Source organism: Mastacembelus armatus, chromosome 1 (assembly GCF_900324485.2).
Source record: "Mastacembelus armatus chromosome 1, fMasArm1.2, whole genome shotgun sequence".
Classification (NCBI taxonomy): Eukaryota; Metazoa; Chordata; class Actinopteri; order Synbranchiformes; family Mastacembelidae; genus Mastacembelus; species Mastacembelus armatus.
The window spans coordinates 9,700,070-9,706,069 of NC_046633.1; the positions used below are offsets into that span (position 1 = coordinate 9,700,070).

Here is a 6,000-nt window from a genome sequence, read left to right on the forward strand (position 1 = left end):
CTTCATATGGGTCCACACGTGAGAGAACGTGTAAAAAAAAAAAAAAAAAACATTTTTATCAACCATTTAAATAGGACATCCTGGCCACTCACATCTACTGTAGATAGAACAGGTAATTTGACAGTTTTAAATTGAAGCCATTTTCTGCAAACATTTAGCAATCTATTACACAATTACACACATTAGGTTGCAATGGTAAGTGGAACTCAGCAATTCAGGATAATATTGAGAAGAGTGCCAGGATACACTGCCAGGGTACTTTTAAAAGTCAGGATATATTCAACTGATCGAATTGCTGACAAGAAAAAAATAAATATATATATATTCCTAACATGCAATGCCACAGGGGATTCATCAGCAGACACAACCCCTTTGCAGGATTTTTCATTCATCATTCAAATTTAGCTGGGTAATTAAATAAGATGAGAAAAATATCACAAAAAAAAAGGTTCCTCTGTATATTTTTGTTTTTTATCTTGATGGCTCTCTTAAGAATAAAGCAAAAAAAAAAAATCTGCATTATATACTGTGGAGCCTGAAGGGACAGCTACAGTACATATACTGTATACTTTAACATGTAAGAAGAGAAAAAATAAAAACCATTAAAACACCCATTTACACATTCACAGAAAAACATAGTGTGGTGACACACAACCAGATTTCCATTCCCAAAATAGCTTCACCTCAGGCTCAGAAATTCATCACCACTAGAATTTCCTACCATATTCTGATCATTTCTATCCTGACAACCTGTCAACCCGATGATGGTAACGTTATATTTTAGAACAACGTCATTAAAGAGACCTTTAGGCATGAAAACATGCCATCTACATGTCAACCGGCAACAACAAGAGGCAGCCGGGCCCTTTGCTCACAAATTCAACCCAAGAATAAAGAATTCCCTTTCTATAGATGGACATGACTCATTTCCACTAATGAATTCACAGTCAGGTATCTCCTAATAAACCTAATAGGATTAACCAGAAAAAAAAGACTAAACTCAAAAATAAATAAGCTAATGTCCACCAATAAATTAAAAAAAAAAAAAAAGATTAATGTACATTTCTCAGGTGCATTGTTAAGCTTTATAAATAAAGTGTTACTTTAACAGCACAATAAAACACCACCAAAGTAGACAACAGTAAATATCTCGCCATGTAAATCCCACAAGCAGCTGCAGTCCACAAACACACACACACACTGAAGAATCTGCACAGTGCGCACCGTTTATACGCACGCGCGCGTAAAAGTGTTTACATTTCCCTCTGGAGAGTGTTGTGCTCACCTGTCCGGACAATATTCCCTGAGCCTTGTCGTCCACGGCGTCCTCCCACTGTAGCTTCAGCTCCTGTTGTTCACTCATTCTCTGTGCAACCTGTAGGTTAACGAGTGCAGTTCATCCCTGTGACCCCCAAAGTTTTCAAACCACTTTTTAAACTGAACGTGCGTCTGCGGTCACAGCAGTAAGATGACGCACATCTCAAACAAACTGGAAGTGTCTGAGCAAATGGCGTTGTGACTTATGGGGAATCCAACCCGAGCGGTTTGAGACCCAGCATGCACCTGTCGGGTCACGCAACCTCATGGGTGTGTTTGTTTTGGTTCACTTGATGTTCTAGTGGGGTGGTGCACCTTAATTCACCTTAAATGAATATTTAAGGTGCACCTGTGTTGTAATAATGTTGGTCTTGAATATAAATTATAATCACATCATCTCTAATGTTATTTTAGTATTTATTTTTCATTTATTTATTTTTAATGTATTTATTTATTTAGTGCAGTTTACTGTGAGGCACAGCCCGGGTAGGACTATGTGTGTTTTCCACAGTGTCAGGGGAGTGGACATGGAGCTCTGCTGTCAAACCAGCACTTCTTTCTATAAATACCCAATACTTTAAATACTCAAAACATCACAAATGCTGTAAAAGTGTAATTTGTTGCTATTAGGGTCACAGGGATCTGCTGGAGAATATCTCAAGACTCTTTGGGTGAAAGGCAGGGGTACAGCCTGGACAGGTCACCACAAATGGATCTTTAAGGTATTTGGGGAATATAGAACATGGAATTTCCTAATATGGCAACTAGATCATTTAGTTATGGTCTGGATTAGTGAACCAACAATGCAACAAAAATGTTTTGTTATTTTTCTTTTGGGCTGTTAGATTTCCTCTTATAACCCAGAAAATAAGATACTTTTTTTTTTTTTTTTTTTTCTTTAGCTCAGATGAGAAGCTGCACAGTGACAAAACAACCCCTTTTCATTACCCATTAATGAGTGTATTCTCCTCACACAGTTATTACCTCCCACTCACAGCCTTCACCTCCTCCTCAAGACATGCCCATCTTCCTTTCATCCACCTCTTGCTGTCATCCAGACCCCATCATCAGTCAGGTGTAGACACCGCGGATGTTGACCTCCGCGCTGACATACACAGTGATGCATGACTCGGCTTTTACAGTCAGGTCGCATTCAGTCTTACATAAGTTATGTCTGTGAAAATGCCAATCTTGCTGTCTGGCTACACACCTTCCAGAAACCACAAGAGCTGCTCTAGCTACCCAGCACAAGTGAGGAAACCTGATTGAAATGCTGCCCAGTTGCTGCACTGTGATGGTCATAATGGCAGTAATGACTGAGAAGGCTGGCCAGTGCTCGGTTTGCTCTGAGTTTTAGGAGATCTTAGATGGAGAAATGGGTGCTGTCTCCAAAGACATACAGCATGGACCTATATACTTATTAGAAAAAGAGCAACAATTAACACTAATGTGGACACACAGAGACAAAGTCAAGTCAGATCAAATCAGATGAGATTAGGAACATGAATAAGAAAAACATAAAGACCATAGAAAACATGCGACAATGGCTAGATTCTACTCTATTTCTGGGCAAAACGTTTCAGTCATCATATTGTAACAGATTTTTTTTTCCAGTGCTGGCAATGATTCATTTATAATAGAACATCTTTTTATTTTTGCGCTTGGAAAATAATCAACTTTGATTTATAGCTAGGTGCAATAGCTAAAAGCACACACTTTGTCTTCAGAGTCACACTAATCACTGATTTGATTTCATGGATGGGGAACAGAGCTACTTATCAAAGGCAGCACAGAAAATGTTTTGGAATGATCCTATGTGAAATTAGCCAGATGTTTCAAATTAGTTTTTCATGTTTGTGTATATGGTGCATCATATGGACAAGAACATTTTTATCTGCTTGTAAAACCATTCACTGTGATGGATGATCTCCGCTCTCGTCTGACCGTTAGAACAGATTCTAACCTGAACTTCAGTAACAGCATCATCCACCTGTACTCAGGCTCCAAGGGGATCAAATCTATAAACCAGAAGATAAGATGAGCATTATATGAAGGGCTACAAGTATGTAGCAAATCACTTTTGAAAAGTAGCAGTTTTTTTTCTGTCTTCCTCTTTTTGTCCTTCTGAATTAACTGATTAATATTGTTTATACAAATATTTTCCTTAAGATGCAGCCTGACATCGGGTGTATCTGTGACCATGACAAAACTATTATACAAACCCACTCTTTAAAACATGCACATGTACTTTATGAAAGTACCTATTTAATACAAGTGAACATGCAGATGTACAATAAGTGCTGTACTCATCACAGTAAGATATCAAACAGTAAGCTGTGTGATAAAATCCTGTTTATTTCAGAATCCCACTGTGTGCTGAAGACACAGACACGCTTGCAGGAAGAGCCTCTCTTTATCATCAGGTAGCATATTTAATAATTCACAGTTTAATAACCACAGTGTTGCACCACAGAGTAGTCCTACACCATAGAAAAACAGTGATTTACAAACTTATTTTCCAAGGAAAGGTTTTGACATTGCCTTCCTCTGCTTTAGCAGAAAGCTCCTTTCTGCCTGCTGGTTTATTTTAATGTAACTTACTGTTGTGTAATATTTACATAAAAGTACAGCAAATTTCAAGCGATGAGAGAAAACATACATACATAATAAACACAAGTACACAAATCAAAGATAAATATACCAAAGATGCAGATATGCTAGTTAAAGCTGATCACATTTACACTGATATGAATTAATAGGGTTGAATAGATCATGAAACTAGATCTGCTCCATCTGCACTTGATGTTGTCTGAAAAGCTGAGTGCCCACCAGGATTCTCATATTGCAGACTGTCGTGCAAGAGTCCCAGACATAGAGTCCCAGGGGGTTCCCAGCAAACAAAAAATAGCTTAATTTCATGGTTATTGTATTTTCTCAATGCACAGGGCTGCAAAGGAAGAACATTACCATGAGTCCTGCCAGTACAAAACACAAATGTTTTGAATGCTATCGACATCACAACCACAGGGTGAAGCTTTGTCATCTACACAAGAATATATATAATTGATAAATGGATTTTTACTTGTTATGCAGGGGCCCTAATAGCTGGGACACTGATGTAAGCATAATCCTAGCGGATCTCCGCCTGGGAGACTCAACTTCTGAAACACTTCCCCACAGCAAAATGTACCATATCCAATGGAAATTGGTGCTTTTGTTTTTGAATGTATTTAGTAAGACAGTTTTATAATTGCTGACATTTAAATGACAAAAAAGGCTATAGCAGGCTGTTACTCTGACTATTTATGACAGTTTATACTCCCTGCATTTTAATCATTCTGTAGTCTAATTTATATGAAGTCTGTGTAATTGTACAATGAAAATGTTTCGTCCTTTTTTCCAGATATGATGTGATGTGCTGTGTGTTTCCAGTGACCAAACACACTGGGATTGATAAATTAAAAAGGTAACCAAGTGCAACATATAATAATTCTTTAACAGGACATGTTTTTAGGAAGTAGAAAAAGTCAGATAATTAGCTTGATTTAAGACATCAGATAAAATTCATAGAAAATGACCTGAAATGATCATTCTTTGCTAAATTATCTGTGATGTATTTCACCATCATTCAGAAGAAGCATTTTGCCTTTTTTGTCGGCGGAGTACTTTTCTTCTCGGTGAACCGGTTCCAGGAATAACCTCGAGATCTCTGTGCAGCAATTTTAAAAATCCCCTGAGCAGAGGTTTTGCTGTCACGTTAGTCAGTTTACTTTCCCTCTTGTGTATCCTGGCTCGCGCGTTACCATATTTTGCTACTTTTCTCTCATTTTCAGGAAAATTATGGCCATCTGAAACCTCTCATGGTTCGCCAAGTCAAGTGCCTCGTGTTTGTGCTCTTTAGTAGCACACAGGGTCTTGGCACGATCAGAACACAACACCACTTGGTTGCCTTGGTGCTGTAATCAGATAGGGCCTAATGGTGTGCTCTGTACTAACTCCTATGGCAGCTCATTCAACAACATACATACTACTACAATATTGACTGTGTGATTAACTCATTATCAGCTAATTTCAGGATCTAAGACTGCTTTTCAAAATGCAGCCTTATCCAAACATTTGCACAGGATGGAAATAAGAAACCGCAACTGGATGGAATGTCAAGGAAAGCAGCAAAGGAGGTGTCTTTTTTGAAAACTTATACTTCAGCAAATTTTGCGGCTAGACAATTCTGAATGATGCAATTGAGAAACAAGCATGCAAAAAATAAAATACAGCCTTATTTGGTACTGAGACTTGATTATTGACTTTTTGCAAAGGAATTAAATTAGATTGACTGTTTCTTCTTCTTGCTTGCTGGTAATTGTAACTGGTGGTATGATGATTAAATATATGACAAATATATCACCTGTATCCAAGCACTCTCCACCCTTTAACTCATCTATAGAAGGCAGACTGCAAAGAGAAAAGGTGTTTCTTTTCCTTTTGTTAATCTTGAATACTGTTAGTATGTCTGCTAACAGTCACGTTTCATTTGTAGTTATTACAGTTTAGAGTCAGCTTATTGGGGTAAAACACTACAATCTCTCTTTCCTCCACAATTTCTGTAAAGTTTGAGCGTTAATCATCATTTCACTTTTTTTTCACCAGTATTTGACTACAATGGGTGATTGTAATAGCTGTTTT

The 6,000-nt window shown here is 37.7% G+C and overlaps 1 protein-coding gene across 1 annotated transcript in view; it reads right to left on the reverse strand.

Moving 5' to 3' along the window:
* Window positions 1–1,466, reverse strand: part of ctnna2 (catenin (cadherin-associated protein), alpha 2) — a 306,072-nt gene extending 304,606 nt beyond the window's left edge. The window contains exon 1 of the mRNA XM_026304269.1: window positions 1,286–1,466. The gene's annotated coding sequence lies outside the window, so the exon portion shown is untranslated. The remainder of the gene's footprint in view (window positions 1–1,285) is intronic.
* Between the last annotated feature and the right edge of the window lie 4,534 nt (window positions 1,467–6,000).